Below are 17,340 nucleotides of genomic sequence, written 5' to 3'. Positions count from 1 at the left end.
CCTTGCATCGGCAGGCGGACTCTCAACCACTGCGCCACCAGGGAAGCCCTATATGTAACACTTTTAATAGACTTTATTTTTTAGAGCAGTTTTATGCTCACGGCGAAACAGAGCAGAACACACAGAGTTCCCACAGACCCCCTGACCCCCAGACACAACTTTCCACGTTCAACATCCCCTCCACACACCGGGGTATACGTGTTACCATCGGAGGACCTACACTGATACATATTATCACCCCAAATCCACAGGTCACATGAGAGTTCATTCTTGGTGTTTTACATTCTGTGGGTTTGGACAAATGTATAATGTCCTGTATCCACCATAATAGTATCATACAGAGCAGTTTCACCGCCCTAAAATTCCTCTATGCTCGCCTCGTCTCATATTTTAAAAGGCGCTTTCATGTCAATGATCTCAGCGAATTCATCTCACAACTCTGTGATCCCTGCTTTGACACTCAGGGAAATCAAGGTCCAGACAGGGTCAAGGGCCCTCCACAAGGTCACCCTTGTGAAAACCAGTAACAAGAGTCGGTGGCAGAATGTGCTAGAAGCATTGTGTCTGGTGGTCATTTTATCATCCCGCCCTCCTAACAGCCCTGGCGGGGAAGGTCCATTCTAACCCCCGGTTTACAGAGGAGCAAACAGACTTGGGGACACTTGCCAAGGTCACACGTGGCTAACTGGGACGCTCAAACTGCAAATCCCTAAACCCACTTCTGCTCTTTCCAGATGCACTGGTTAGTTACAGGGGCTTACAGGAGGCATGAGAATGCAGGGGGCAGGCACCGACTCGGGTTAGGGGGGCTTTTGCTTTCCCGGAGCTGGAGCCGGTGGGTCCCAGGGCAGCAGCCCTCCTGGGCGGACCCCGCCCTCCAGCCATACCGCACAATTAATACCTAGGGGCCTCGCCTGGCTGCAGGTCAGTCGACAAGCGGCCACAGAGGCCCCACCATTCCCAGCCTCGTGGGGGCAGCCCTGCAGGAACATCAAGCTCAGGGATCAGCTCAGGGATGGATGAAAGCATCTCTAGTCCACACGGACACCGTCCTGTCTCACCAGAAACACCCCAGCTCTCACGGGGCAAGCTCTGTGCAGGGGGGAGAGCAGAGAGGGGCGCCTGTGCTGAGCGGCCCTGTGATCTCTGCCATCCTCAGTTTCCCCATCTGTGACAAAGCGGAGGGGCTGGATCCCTGGGAGGCTGGGCCAGCTCTGACACCAGGTTTCCTAGCAGGAGGGGCCATCATTCCAGAGGCTTCTGGCTCCCAGGCTGCTTGGGAACCCTCCATTAACTCAAATTGCAAATTTCCTCCCAGCTCTATCGCTAAGCCACAGGGGCTCCCCCAGCCACCAGCTTTCCTGTGACAGATAAAGATTACAGTCATTGCTCGAGATGGAATAAAGGAGCAGAAGTCATTATGCAGAAATAATTATGTTGAGTTATGTCTGTTTGCTCCTGATTTCTGTCTCCCAATTGTCTTACAAATGGTCCTGCCTCTTCCCCTCCGGGACAGCAAACTGCACAAGCCTGGGTGATTCAGACAGACCTCCTGGGCCCAATTCTACAGCTCCAAATTCCTCCTGCTGGCCGGGGCGTCAGTATCCTAGGGCAAGGTTCTCTGTGACACCCTTTCCTTTCTCTGAGCACTTGGGAGAGAGGAGAGGTAGAAGACAAAAGCCCTGGGGAGGGGGCACACTCACTGACTCACCCTCATGCCCCACTGCATTGAACCCTCCTTCAACGCCCTCTTCACCCATCACTTTCTCCTGGGGCCCTGCCTGACCTCTCAGCCCTTTGTTCCCGTTAGGCCTAAGGCACCTCCCTCTCTTAGGTCTGGGGTCTCTGAGGAGTGACTCAGGCAGTGACCAGGACTGACTCATTCTTGTACTCCCAGCTCCTAGCACAGAGCAAGGCCTCGGGAGAACAGAGAGGGCTGTGTGGCTGGGCTGCTTGGGCTCAAATCCTAGCTCTCCTATTCCCTAGCTGTGTGACCCTGACCCATTATCTAACTTCTCTCTGCCTCAGTTTTCCAGGATGTAAAATGGAGATGATAATAATCCTACCTAGGTCATCAAGCTCTTATAAAGATTAAATGGGGCTTCCCTGGTGGCGCAGTGGTTGCACGTCCGCTTGCTGATGCAGGGGAACCGGGTTCGCGTCCCGGTCTGGGAGGATCCCACATGCCGCGGAGCGGCTGGGCCCGTGAGCCATGGCCGCTGGGCCTGCGCGTCCGGAGCCTGGCCCCCGCAACGGGAAAGGCCACGGCAGAGGGAGGCCCGCATCCCACAAAAAAAAAAAAAAAAAAAGATTAAATGAGCTAATGTACACACACACAAAATACTTGCTCATAGGAAGAATGCACTAAATGTCAACAATGACTAAAAGAGCAGAGAGAGGTCTTGAAAATATGCTTGTAAGACTCTAAGCCAACTAGAAAGACACAAACTATCGAAACTGACTCAAGAAGAAATATGTCTGAAATACCTATAACAAGGCAAGAGATTGAATTAATAATCAAAAAATTACTCACAAAGAAAAGCCCAGATGGTTTCACTGCTGAGTTCCATAAACGCTTAAAGAATTAATAACAATTCTTCACAAACTCTTCCAAAAAATAGAAGAGGAGGGACCACTTCCCCACTGGTTCTATGAGGCTAGTACTACCCTGATACCAAAACCGGACAAAGTCTTCACAAGCGAAGAAAGCTACAGACCAATGTCCTAATGGGCATGGATGAAAAGAAAAACAAACCAACCCTCAACAAAATACTAGCAACATAAAGAATAAAAAGAATTATACATCACACCAAGTGGGATTTATCTCAGGAATGCAAGGTTGGTTTACCGTCTGAAAATCAATTACTGTAGTATATCATACAATAAAATAAAAAGGAAAAATCACATGCTCATCTCAATTGATGCAGAAAAAGCATTTGACAAATCCAACATCCCTTCATGATAAAAACACTCAAACGAGGCATAGAAGGAAACTTCTTCAGTCTGACAAAGGGTATTTGTGCAAAACTCACAGCCAACATCATACTTAATGGTCAAAAGACCAGACGCTTTTTCCCTACGATCAGGAATGAGACAAGGATGCCCACTCTTGCCACTTCTATTCAACATTATACTAGAGGTTCTAACCAGGACCACTAGGCAAGAAAAAGAGTACAAGCCATCTGAATTGGAAAGAAGAAGTAAAATTATGTCTATTTGCAGATGACATGATCTTATATATAGAAAATCCTAAGGAGTCCACACAAAAAAAACCCCACAAAACACCACCTTAACAGAATTAATAACGTAAGTTAAGCAAGGTTGCTGGATACAAGATCAACATACAAAAATTAATTGTATTTCTGTACACTTGCAATGAAAAATCCCAACACGAAATTAAGAAAACAATTCCATTAGCAATAGCGTCACGTATAGTTGTAAATGTATTAAAAACCATTGCGCTGTATACTTTCTAAGGGTGAATTGTGTGGAACATGGATTATATCTCAATAAAGCTGTTTTTAAAAAAAACAGAATCCAGGTCAGTGCTCTTGTACTTCTCTACCTCAGAGGACAGAACGGCAAAGAGCAGGCTCACAGGACCAGGGAGACAAACCACAGGGCCTCCCAGTGCTCCAGCCCGGGGACCCAGTGAGGCTCAGAGCTCGTCAATGTGGCCGACCTTGAGAACCTGGCAGACCCAGATCCAGGCTGAGCTGCAAAACTGCCTTGAAACACCCCCCTCTCCCCACAGCATGCGCTCCAGAAACATGCTGAGTGCCTGCCATGTGTATTAGGTGCAGGGACACTGGCCCAACTTTTGAGCAGCCCACAGCCCAGTGGGGTCCCCGCAGGCCTGTGCCAGATGTCAGGGGTGGGCAGCCAAACACAAGCTCTAAGGATGGCTCTGCATGCAGGGAGGTGATCTGGTCCACGGGCGGGGCAGGGAGCGAGGAGTCCCTCAGGATACACCCTCGGTCCAGGCTGAAAGAGCTCAGCTCCTGAAACCACACAGGCTGCCCCGCAGGGCCCTCACTATGAATCACCACCTAAGAAGCAACAGTTCCAGGGCCATTTCTGGGGCCAGTTCCTCCTCTAGTTGCCCAGGCCTGGAAGGCTCAGTGCCCATCGTCCTTGCTGGCCAGTCCTTGGGAAAGGCAGCTACACAAGCTTTTTCCTGCCCGGGCTCGACGCCTCCTCTCGCCCAGACACAGGCCTCCTGGGCTCTGCCTCTGATCTGCCCGCTCACGCCAGGGTGGATGTGCGCTCCAGAGATGACAAATTATTTTAATATATCCTGAAGTCCAACTTAACTCAGCAGCAAAGTCCCGGTGGGAGAAAACTATAGTGGGTCTGGAGTCAAAGACGGATGGATTTTGGATTATGACTATTTCTGAGGTGACAGTGGTTTTAGGATGCCTAATCCCCCCACGGTCCCCAGGTAATCAGGGCGGTGGCTCGCAGAATACTCTCACACGGGCGTTTGGCACGAGACAGAGGCATTTTCTTCTACCGCTCAATTCAAGAACTGAGTTAGAGGGGCCGCATGTCCTGCGGATGTCCCCGGGGGCGGGAAAGACCACAGAACAGACCAGGGAAGCCAAGACGTGCTGGGGAGACCACACAGGATGCAAGCTTCACAAAGGGGGCGGGACCGGAAAGGACATCAACGCGACAGCGAGCTAAACCCCGGGCCCTGCGTGGCCATGACCAGTACCCAGCACTAGCCCTCTGGTCACCTGGGGCCCTGGCGGCTGGCCAGCTGCATTCCCAACTTCCAGTGGGCACTCACAACGTCTTACCGTAGCCCCTGTGTCCACTCCCATTACTTGGGTCTTTGAGCTCCCGTCACGAAACAAAAGGAACCTTACAATCTCCAACCATTTTGAAAAACTGTCATATTTACTAAAGATGACACACTCCATGAACCAGAAATTCAACTTCCTGATGGATTCCCGACAGAAAGCTGGACCTATGTCCACCGAGAAGGCTCGCAGCTGCACGACTTGTAAACGTCCCTGGTGGAAACCGTCCCTGTGTCTACCCGCCATCAATGAATAAGACACTGTAATGCGTTGGCACAGCGGAGGACCACAGAGCGACCAAAACGAACCTCAGTGACGCATGACACGTAGATGAAGCTCTGAGCGTGACGCCGGGTGAAACGGGAGACACAGAAGAGCACGTGCTGTGTGAGTCCCTTTACAAAATGGACGCGTGGTGATTAGCATCAAGCTAGCGGCTGTCCTTGGTGGGGGGGCGATGACCAGAAATGGTCATGAGGGGGCTTCTGGGCGCTGGTGACACAGACTTGTTCATTTTGTGAAAACTGACCAAGCTGTCCCCTTAATGCACGCAAGTCAAATTTCAGTAAAAAGTTAAAGAAAGGAAGCGAGGCACCCGCTGTCATTCCTGCATCCATCCCAGCCCAGCCGGCAGATCTGGGGGCTTCCCGGGAGCCCCACCCAGGCTGAGGACTGGTGGTAACTGTTCTCATAGCCCATGGACATCTCCCAAGACAGGTCCACTTATGAAATGGTGGGAAGAGAGAGCTCGGAAGGCGGGCAGCCTGGGTTCAGGCCCTGACCTCCTCCAGGGGCCCCGGTTTCCCCACATCTGTCCAGGGAGGCTGCTAGAGATGTGAGTTTTCACACAGTGAGACCCCTGTGGACCCAGCGCCCAGCCTGCACTTCCTGAAATGTCAGCCACCCATTTACTGGACAGAAATTTACTGACGAACTACTGTATGTGCCAGGCATCAGGGATACTGAGTACTGACCAGCACCCCACTTCCCAAAGGGCTGGCTTTCCAGTAACAAGACACCAAAAGAGAAAGTAAGCGCAGATCACAAACTGCTAGGAAACAAATAAAATGAAGTGATTTGACAAAGATTACCAGGGGGCTAGGGGTCAGGGCGATACTCTAGCTTGGATGCTCAGGGAAATCCTGAGTCAGGGACACACATGAGGAGGAAGGGACAGACTTAGGAAGACAGCTCTGAGCAGAGTGAACAGCAAGTGCAAAGGCCCTGAGGCAGGAGTGTGCTTGGCATCGTCAAGGAGCAGCAAGAAGGTGAGTGTGGCCAAAGCACGGCAAACAAGGCCAGGGGACGGGGGTAAGAGATGGGGTCAGCAGTGAGCAGGGGCTCAGGGGACGGCGCAGGGAGTTCACATTTTTATTTTAAGCACAATTGTTGTAGAAGAGCTCTGAAAAACCAGAGAGTGCTACAAAACTACCAGGCACTGGGGAATGGGATTATAAGATTCCCTGGAACTGAGGGCAGCAAAAAGTGGGACCTCCTTGCGACCCTCCAGGCCTCCCCCAGTGGTGGGGGGGGCGGGGGTAGGGGCAGGTTACTTCTAAAGGCGCTGCATTTCCTTGAGACGTAAAATTCAAGTCTGCTCACTCTTGATCCTCCGTGGGCAGGAAAGAACATAAGATGGCTCATTGCCCACTAACGAATTCCTAGAGCCTCCAGAGGCCCGGCCACTGCTCCCACGCCCCCACTGGCTCCGATGCCAAAGAGCCCAGGACCAGGGGCCATAAAAACCCTGCCTGGCGTTCTTCTCAGGCGGCGTCTGAGGCACCTCCTGTTCCCGACAGAGGAGGAAAAAGCAAACCTTTGCCAACAGAGAACAATGAGGCAGCCACAGGGGAAACACCGGTAGGCCCGGGGAAGGGGGAGCCAGAAGTCCAAAGCCGAGCCGGCAATTTCTCTTTGGGGGGCACATTCTGCCCACAGACACGCCCCCTGTCAGCTGTCAGTCTCGGCCAGAGGACGAGCCTCACGCTTTTGCAGTTGAGGGGACCCTAGAGACCCCAGGCTGGTGCCGGGAAGTGGCCAGGCCTCCCCCACCCGCCGTGAGGCCACCTCACCTGCCGTGTACGTGGACCTCCACCATGACTTCACTTGGGAGGAAAAGGTTGAGCCGCAAAGAATAATAACAAAGAAAACCCACCCACGTTGTCCCGCCCTTTCTCTCACTTCGCAGTTGAGCAAACAAACATCCCCGGGAGAAGGGTCTCAGCCAGGATCACCCAGCCAGGTCCAAGCCCGACACACTCCTGGAGGGACGCAGGCGCTTTCAATCTGCTGGGCAGAGATGCGAAGATTCAGGCCCCTTCCAGGTGCTCAGACTGCATGTCACCTGTCCCCGGCTGGTCACTTGTCCCATGAGCTGGACCACAGGCCTCTCTCTTAGATGTTCTGAGAATTTTATGAGTAACGATGTTGGAGAAGAGAGGGGAAGGGTTTCGAACGAGCTGTCAACATTGCTCTTTTCCTTGAAAGCCCCTGGGCAGGAGAGGACAGGAATTATGCACCCCATGAACGGCCGCAAGGGCCACACCCGTGACCCCAGCTGACTTCATGACAGCGGTGGGGGGACACTGGATTCAGTCTCACCCCCACTTCATGGATGAGGACACTGAGGCCCGGAAGTTCAGGGTCTCTCCTGGAGCCACAGGGCCAGAGAAAGGAAGAGACTGTGGGCTTCTGACTCCAACTCAGGTCAGTCAGGGGAGGTGTCACCGCTCCCAAAGGGGCTACTTGATGTCCAACCAGTTCTTGCCCCTCAGAACAGCTGTCCCTTAGAGGAAGGAGGCTCTCTGCCGGCCCAGGATGTGCCCGGTCTGGTCCCAGGCCCGAGGGGGGAGCTGGCTCTGGCCAGTCCACATGCTTCTCTGCCCTGTGTTCCTCCATCCACCGACCCGACGGCCCATGAGTCGGCCGACCGTCCAGACACAGATGGCACACAGACCCAGAGCCCTGCCCTCTTGGGGCTTAAGTTCTGGTTACATATGGTTCATGTCACACATTATAAGTCCTGAGGGGGGAGGGGGAGGGGTTTGTAATTCTAAACAGGAGCCAAGGAAGGGGTCATCAGGTGACAGTGGCCATGCCTTGTGGACAGGCGCCCCTTGGCCTCTGTTCTCTGGCTGCAGGCCCAGGTGGGGTCCCTCACCTTGGACGTCTTGAGTAAGTAACCAGGAGGAGGGGGAGCACGGGGGCGCCCTTACTGCACCTGCCATCCCAAAGTCCCCTCCCTTCACAACCAGTGCGGCCACAGCTGGGCAGCAAAGGACAGGAAGGCTGCTCCTCGACAAGGTGTCCCCGGGCCCACGCTGGATGCCCCGGACAGCAGGTACTAGAGCATCAGGAATGGGGGTGGGTACCAAGCACCCCCTTCACATGGAAACGGCCCTAAGTGCGTCAGATTTGGACTCTGACATGTCACCACGTGGCTCTGGGCAAGTCACCTGTCCTTCGTGACTGCTTCCACCCCATGAGCTCCCGGAGGGGACCTCGTGGACCAGAGGAGGCGACACATTCACATGGAAGCCCTTGAAGCTCCTAGCGTTTAAGGCCCTACCTCAGGACCACTGGGCACACTCGCACACCGCCCCAGTCTCAGGATCATCAGCCACCTGTATATGGGGAAATGGGGGCTCAGAGACATTAAGCCACTTTCCCAAGGTCACACAGCCGGACAGTGCTATGCCAGCTGAGCCTGCCGGGCCCTGCAGGCCACGTGACCTGCGCAGTGGAGGCTGCCAGAGACTAAACCTCGCCTTCGGGGAGCGGCAGATAAAGAAGCGAGGAAAGCGGCACTAATTGAGCATTTAAGTGTAATTAAGCAAGATGTGCAAGGCAGTGCAGAGGGGAGCGGGGCGGGGTCTGTGCAGAGGCAGGAGGGCAGGCAGAGGGGCTCCTGGCCAGGCTGCCCGCAGAGCAGTCCCCTCGGGCCGGGCTCCAGATGCCTGCCCCGTGCCCTGACTGAAGCCCTGGTGGTCCCCCAGGCCCCAGCACTTAGCGTTTGAGGACTCTGACAGTCAAGCCCCAGGCCAGGTCCCCCTGGGCCCTCAGGTTGAGGATGTGGAAAATTCCGAGACTCCTTCCCACACAGCCTCCCCCCATTCCCGGGGCGCTGGGAGTCTGTGAGGCCTGCCTGGAACCCGCCTGCTGGGGCTCCTGGCCCTTGAGACTGAGCGCTGGGAGGGCTGGGTCTTGTTCCTACGCGTCTGCCGCGCACGGCGCCTGGAGGGCGGCAGAGCGGACCCTCAGTCAGCGTTTAACGAAGGAATCAGCAACCAGGCCGCTTCGAGGAAGAGGCGATTCGAGATGAGGCTGCTGAGGACGACACAGCCAGACCACGGAGGGCTTCGAACACCGGGGTCCAGCTCGCTTTTCACAATAGGGAGCCACGGTGGGCTCTTGAGCAAGGGACGAGGAGGAAGGTCCGCGTGGCAGCCCGGGCAGGGAGGAAGGACAGCAGTGCCGAGGCTGGCGTCAGGGAGGCCGCCGGAGGAGTGGGGGTGAGCCTCACGGGCACTGACCCTCGCGAATATCGGGGATTTTTAAGGGTGACTGCGATCGCGTGTGGCTTTCAGCTGGTCACACACAGAAATGGGAAACGACCCCGCCCCCCAAGACGGAACTCGAGGGCACTGCTGTCATTAATGTCCTAGTTGCCCGTCCACCCTGAAACCCCCAGGCCAGCTGGTGCTCCGGGCTGTGCTTCCCAAAGCAGGTGACGGGGAGGAAGAGCGTAACTTCCCCGCAAAGAAAAGAAAGCGCCTAGAGAGCATCTGGGCTCCCCTGCAACGCAGCCTGCCAAGCAGCCCGCCAACGGGCAGCCAGGGCCATGGAGCATTAAGGCAGGTTCTCCTGCGGAGCCACTCATCCAGCCACTTATTCAGCACAGAGCTCGCGCAGCCGATGTGCCGTACCCGTGATGAAGGGATAAGTCATCTGAAAACACAAATAAATTATTCATTCCCCGCAAACGAGCAGCCTCTGGGTTCCTGCGGCAGCAGAAAGGCTCTGCCAACCCCATTAGCGACAGCGCTCAGCCGCGCCCGGTGTAGGCGGCTCCAGCCGGGAGCTGCCCACGCTGCGGTCCGTCCCGCGGCCGCGGGTGAAAGAAGCCCGGCGCCACGTGGAGAATCACAGCCCTGCCGGCCCGGCCCGGGCGGCACGGGGCTCCCGGGCAGAGCATTTACACCGGAGGACCGGGTCCCAAGGAGCTGCCTTCCACACAGAGCCTCCCCAGGCCCCGACTCCGGGGTCTGCATCGCCCTACCACCACCCATCAGGACCCAAGCCTGGGGTCGGCCCGCTCGCTCGAATGCAGGGCCCCAGGCCCTGCCCCAGACACCCTCTGGGGCTCAGCCCGCAGCACCGCATTTCCCGCACACGCTGGAGCTGAGGCCACCAGGGGGAAGTGCTGGGGTCCCCGAGTCACCCCCCGATCAACTGCAGCTCGGCCGGCCTCGCAGCCCTGGGCGGCCCTAGGTCGGGTTCCGGGCCTCTCGGGGCCCCAGGTGCTCTGGGGGGCTCTTGGGAGGATAAGAGAGAACCTCTGCAAAGCAACTGTCACACACGAGCGCTCCGGCTCGCAGCTGGGCCTCTGCCCTCTCCGTGGTTGTGTCTTTGATCGCAGCCTCTCAGCTCACTTCGCCGCAGGGAAGAAAAGCCTCAGGGCTCTTGACTGCCAAGGCGGGCTCGGCGCCGCTACTTCCTCCGCCTAGAACACGCCCTCCGCCCCCACGGCCCCTGCCCCGGGAGGCCCCCCACCTCCCCCCACCTCCCCCCAGCGCCCGCCTCACTTTGAACACACTTTTGCCGGGGCTGCCGGTCAGCGTCTGTAGCACAGGGGAGGGGCTGGGGACGGAACGCGGCCCGACCGCGGGGCCCACGGCGGCCACAGCGCCGCGGGCCAGCGTGGCGGCGAAGCAGTGGCCGCGTGAGGGGGCGCCCCGCGGCCCACGGCGCCCGTTCAGCCGGAAGCCGTCTCTCTGCAGACTTGTCCCGCGTGATGTGAGCGTGCGGGCTCTGTCCCTCCATCCCTGTCCTTGCAACGAGGGGTCTTCTGCAAGAGCGACGCTTGTCACCTCTCTCCTTGGCCGGGAGGAAGGAGGGGGCTTATCTGACCTGGCCAAAGAAACGACCTTCCAACCTCATTCCCCCAGCCCCGCTCCCGTCTCCCCTACTCTGCCCCGAGCGGACGCTGGCAGTGGCTCTGCTGCCTGCCTACGACTGGCCACAGAGCAAGCTTGCCAATGTAGAACTACCAGCAAAACTAGGGTGTGTGTGTGTGTGTGTGTGTGTACGTGCGTGCGTACGTGTGTGTGTGTGTGTGTGTCGCTATAACTGGGGCGGGGGGGTCGGCAGCGGGAGAGTCATCTACTGGCACCAAGGCAAGCATGCTCCGAACACCCCACAGTGCACAGGTCGCCCCACCACAAACAGTCATGCAGCCCAAGCTGTCCACAGTGCCGAGGGCGAGACCCTGACATAAACGCTGTCCCCTGTTGCTCATCACTTGGGTCCACCTCTCCACTGGTTTCAGAATCTAGTGGCCAGGGGTGTGCTGATGGAACCACACCCTCATCCCCAAATGCCAGGTCAAAGGTCCTGCAGGGCGCAGAGCCACTGCTCTGCCCGCACCCACTGCTCTGGAATCGTGGCGGCCACAGCCACGTTTTACACTCAACCCACTCGGGGGCAGCGGGCGATGTTTTAGGAAGCCCGGCCCTCGGGGTAGTATGAGCCCCTGTGAAGACCTGGGGGCTGCCTCTGTCCTGCACCAGCGGTGACCCAGGCCAACCAAGAGGCCCAGGGATTCCCACATTTGACCCTTCTCACGGGAGTGATGGGCTGGTCTCTGAGATGGAACAGAAGTCTCATTTATGCATCCTTTCACTCATTCAAAACACATTTAATTGAACACCTACTATGTGCCAGGCACTTTCCCAGGTGTTACCGATGCAACAGGGAACATGCGCCATTCTTGCTTTCAAGGAGCTCACTTAAGTGTCCCAGGAGATTATGGGGCAAAGCGACAAGTGCCATGAGGATAGTGAGTATAGGATTCGAGGGGAGCTGTGGTGAGACCTACAGCCCTATCTAAGGATCTGGGAAGCCTTCTTGGAGGAGGTGACATCTAAATGGCAAACTGAAGGATGACTAAGAGTTAGCCATGCAGAGAAAGAGGAAATGCAGAGGGGTGGGGTCTAGGGAGAAGCTTTTCCAAGGATTCTCAAGATGCTCCCTCACCCAGGCAGGGGCAGTTGACACACCACAGGGTGGTGGGCGGCTGCAGTCAGGACCCCCAGCTCCCAGGTTAAAGGGACCCGAGAGGATCAGGTGGGGAAGCCTTTGCCAGGAGCCCACAGGCTTGTGTCCAGCAGGGCTGGCCTGGGTGGAAGAAGCCCAGCGGCCAGTCATATTGAAGACACAAACAGCAGACACACATCCACCCCCGCCCAGCCCACAGCAGTGCCCCTGCGTAAATACTCTCTGGCCCCCCGAGGAGGCAGGCTGACCCCTGCCGGCCTGCCCACCACCTTCTCACCATCCCCAGGGCGCGGGACCCTGGTGTCCCTTGACCAAGCCAGCCTCGTGCACTTCCTGACTGAGAGCTGGATTTTTTTTTTTTTAATTATAAATTTACTTTGGCAAAGGGAAACGCAGCCCACAGTTTCACAACCAGCTCTGCCTACACCTCTTTGGTGCTGTAGACATTTGTGCAGTTAAAATTGTGCCAAGGTTTTCTGCAGTGATGACCATTCCTGTCTGGACCTCCAGGTAGACCCGGCGCAGGGAGCCCACTTCCCTTACAAGAGGGCCCCCTGGCTCCCGGAAGCTTCGCCCAGAGGACGCACAGCCGGGCCTGCTCCGGACTCCAGCTCGGAGGCTGCAGTGCAGCCCGCGTGAACCAACCGGGAGGAGTCAGGATCCGCGTGTGCGCAGAAGCCTCCCACGTCTTTCCATTTTTTCTCAAACCTGCACGCTCATGAATGAATGAATCTGTACTAAACCAAAGTGCACAGCTTGCCTTTAACCCTGTTAAATTCATCTTATGTTCCGCTCGTCCTTTCAACCTACCAGAGCTTCTGGAATTTCATAGCTCTCCAGTTTTGTACCCGCAGCCAATCTGATACACAGGCCACATCTTATAAAGCGGTGGCTGAAAATGCAGATGCGGTCGGCAACCAGCATCCCATCACTCAAGGCGTCTGGGGGTCGGGTCATTCGGCTGTGAGGCCACCTAACCACTGATATTCAGCGCCCGTCACCAGAGGCCCAGCTGCACCCTGCTTGAAGGGCGGGGCCCACAGCTGCCCTCTGATAGCCCAGCCCATCAAAAAGCAGGCGGGGTTGCGTGTCCTCACGTATGGCCACCCTCAGGCCCGCCTCCCAGAGCCATCGACACCTCCCCTTCAAATTAACTCCTGCTGGGAAGCTGGGACTTCAGGTCTCATCTCTAGAATCGCTCGTTTGCTCAGGTGGACAATCGCAGGCCTGTGGGCTGGAGACCCAGACACGCTTCCAGTGGAGGGAAGCAGAGTGGTACTGGGGGCAGGTCACAGGGTTGCGTCCAGTGCCAACCCCCACTCCGTCCTGATGCCCCCGGGAGGGTGCCAGGGCCACGAGTACCACCTTCCATGGAATGAGAAGGCTGGGCTGAACCATGTCCAAGTCCAAAACGTCGTGACTCTCCATTAAAAGTTTACAAAAACTTTCGCTGTAGTTGTTGTTTCATTTTGTTTTGTTTGTGGCCGCGCCGCACGGCATGCGGGATCTTAGTTCCCCGACCAGAGATCGAACCCGCGCCCCCTGCAGTGGAAGTGCAGAGTCTCAACCACTGGACGGCCAGGGAAGTCCCTACAAAAACTTTTTAATGACACAGGAAAATGGGCTGAAATGAGAGTAAATGGAAAAGGTGGGACGTGACACGAATGTTACATGACGTCAAGGATAACATACCGCTATGTCTCTTCACCTCTCTGTAAATAAATACTGACCAGAAGAAATGGCCCCAAATGTTAGCTGTGATTATCTCTGAACTGTTGGCCTGCAGATTATACTTGCTTTCTTCTTTTGTTCATTTCTCGCCTTTTTTACAATGAGCATTTAACATATATACCCAGAGCAAAAATATTTTGAAGGACATGCTTCTCCACGACAGACGCCCAAAGGACAGCAAGCTCCCGCAGGCCCCACACCCTGCACCGTGCAGCACTCTCCTCTGGGGACAGGAGGTAAAACTGACAGCTGCAACCACATGTCTCTGGCCCCCATGGGCCTCGGAAATGTTAATGCTTCATGCAAACGAGTCCCACACCTCCCTTCAAGGCAGCCTTTTAAAAAAACCTGGTTCAGTCTCGGCAGGTTGTGATGAATGGATAAAGAAGATGTGGCACATATATACAATGGAATATTACTCAGCCATAAAAAGAAATGAAGCTGAGTTATTTGTAATGAGGTGGATAGACCTGGAGTCTGTCATGCAGAGTGAAGTAAGTCAGAAGGAGAAAAACAAATACCGTATGCTAACACATATATATGGAATCTAAGAAAAAAAAATGTCATGAAGAGATTAGTGGTAGGACGGGAATAAAACACAGACCTACTAGAGCATGGACTTGAGGACATGGGGAGGGGGAAGGGTAAGCTGTGACGAAGTGAGAGAGTGGCAGGGACATATATGCACTACCAAATGTAAATTAGATAGCTAGTGGGAAGCTGCCGCATAGCACAGGGAGATCACCTCTGTGCTTTGTGACCATGAGAGGGGTGGGATAGGGAGGGGGGGAGGGAGGGAGACACAAGAGGGAAGAGATATGGGAACATATGTATATGTATAACTGATTCACATTGTTGTAAAGGAGAAACTAACACACTATTGTAAAACAGTTATACCCCAATAAAGATGTTAAAAAAATAAAAATAAAAATAAATAAAAGCATAGAGAGAATTCTCTTCTCATACCATATAAAATCACTGCCTAGACAAAAGGAGACTCTCATTTATGCAAAGCAAAGGACCAAACAGGTGTTAGTACAAAAAACAGATAATTTCAGGAGTCATAAACCAATTGCTTTGCTCTACATAAATCAAGAGAGAAATCAAGAACACACTTCCATGAATTAAATCACAATTTAGCCTTGTTTGCTTTGAAACATTGTAACAAGATTAGTGCAAACTGACATCTTCAAACATTTCACATGAGCCCAAAGGGAAGCCATTTTCTGACCCTGGTAAATTTACAGTCCCACCTAGTATGAAATGGAGCAGAATGTCTTTGATGTTTTCAGAAGAATATTTGCCGTAGCCCCTAGTTGACGCTTTCATTACCTTACTCCAATAAATCTTCACTTTCTGTTTACAAACAGAGCACTTTTGGCATCCATTCCTATACACAATAGGTCTGAGTTTGTTGCAGTATCTGACAAGGTGCTTTTTTGCTTTTTGGTTTGTGTTTTTTGCTTGTTTGTTTGGTTTCGTTTTATCAGTCTGTCCATCCACTTTGTTGTAAAGCAGAAACTAACACACCATTGTAAAGCAATTATACTCCGATAAAGATGTTAAAAAGGGCCAGTGTCATCCTGTCCTCTAACACCCATGCTGACAGGAGGACAAGAGCCTGGAAATTACCACCTTGCCTCAACTAAGGCCTTCAGTCCAAAGGGAAGAGGCCTTCCCAGCCCCATACCTTCTGGCTCTGGCAGCCCTCCCTTCTCTGCGCCTGCTTCAATGCCCCCTCCCGTGCTGCCTTCCCTGCCCCTCGGCAGCTCGTGCCCCCGGGACGACTCTGAATGTTCATCTATGTTTACACGTTTACTTTTCCACACTGGGCCGACAGTTCTTCAGAACAGAACTCCCTAAGAACCTCTGTGTCTCAGTGCCAAACCCAGCACTTGGGTTGAATGGAAGACAGGAGAGAAGGAGAAAGCAGGTGGTTCTGTGTTTTGGTGAATAACCTTGGCCCTGGGCACCGCCCAGGGAGTTGCTCATCTGCTGGGGAGACACTCAATGTGAGCAGGGAGGAAGGGAAGCTTCCAGAAGGGAGGACCTACGGGTGGGCTTGGAGGCAGCCTGGGAGGAGTGGAGGGAACCGCGCCCAGGTGGGAGGGGGTCCTACGTGGCCAGGCACTCGGGTGCCAGCCAGCTAGTGGGTGAGGCCACTTAACTATCCCGGAGTCCACAGATTGGGAGACAAGCTTATCAGCAAGCAGTATGGCAGTGACCGTCCACACACCTGTCCAGGTGACGCACCTCTACATCGAAAGCAATGGAAAAACAGAATAAATCCAGAGCGTCCAGCAACTCTGGACACACAAGGTACTTTAGTACCTTTAGTACCAAGGGCTTTAGCTGGGGCTCAGTTCAGCCACCTCCCGCTCGGCCATTCAGGGTGGACTCGGCCCCGCTGCCCAGCTTCCCTCACGCCTCTCGGCGGCACCTTCTAGAAGGACCAAGCACTGAACAGCAGGGTGTTAGTTTAACAAATCGTAGGGCACGCCAAGGAATGAAATAGTAACAAAGCCTGCAAAGTCCGGCCACACAGGATGATTTTAATAAACAGAGTAACATTTTTCAATAAGTTATAACGTTAGGTCACAACACAGTATGTAAAAAATAGAGTCCCATTATGGTAAACTTGAATGAAACATGCATTTTGTGACATTCACGAGAGTAGGAACTCTAAGACAGTGTGATCCGGGGCGGCCCTGCCCGGTGAGGAGGGTTTATTTCCTCACTCAGACTTTTAAGGTTGCCCCAAATTGCTCTCCACTCTCCCCCACGGGCTCTGGCACTGGCTCGGCCTGGACCACCCTCCTCGGCAGTGTCCCCATACTTTGCTCACCTATCACCTTCTTAATGAGGTCTGCCAACACGACTTACCGAAAACTGCAAGACCCCTGCCAGCCTGTCTCCACTCCCCATCGCCCTGCTCAATCAATGCCTTCCCGTGGCGTGTAGCACCTGACACGTGATACGATTTACTCACCGCGTTTATTACTGGTCCCCCCCAAGCAATGTGCACCTCTTGAGGAAGGAAGCTTTTCATTTTATTTTTCAGGTGGATCCCCAGAGCCTAAAACAGTACCTGGCACATAGCAGGCACTCAATAAACACCTGTTGAATGAGGAACGAACATGTATAACTTTTGTAACAAGGAAAAAATAACAGCATATTTAAATCCTTTTTCTTCTTCATCTAGGTCAGTCATATTTCTCCTTAATGCTAGACCTGGGTATTTTCATATGCTTTGTCGGCATTAAGAATGGGGTCTTTTTTTTTTTTTTTTTAAGTCAAGCCCTTTAAGGTATAATTTACATACTGTAAAATTCACTCATTTTAGGTATACGGTTCAGTGGGTTTTACAAATGTGTAGGGCTGTATAACCACCGACATAATATTTTCAGCACAAGAATGGGATCTTTGGGCTTCCCTGGTGGTGCAGTGGTTGAGAGTCCGCCTGCCGATGCAGGGGACGCGGGTCCGTGCCCCGGTCCGGGAAGATCCCACATGCCGCGGAGCGGCTGGG

The 17,340-nt window shown here is 54.1% G+C and overlaps 1 protein-coding gene across 2 annotated transcripts in view; it reads right to left on the bottom strand.

Annotated features, from left to right (window-relative positions):
• HPCAL1 (hippocalcin like 1) overlaps positions 1 to 17,340 on the bottom strand; it is a 117,273-nt gene that overhangs the window by 34,560 nt on the left and 65,373 nt on the right. The window lies entirely within an intron of this gene.

The sequence above is a fragment of the Physeter macrocephalus genome, chromosome 12, assembly GCF_002837175.3.
Source record: "Physeter macrocephalus isolate SW-GA chromosome 12, ASM283717v5, whole genome shotgun sequence".
Taxonomy (NCBI): domain Eukaryota; kingdom Metazoa; phylum Chordata; class Mammalia; order Artiodactyla; family Physeteridae; genus Physeter; species Physeter macrocephalus.
This window is presented reverse-complemented; position numbering and strand designations above follow the sequence as displayed.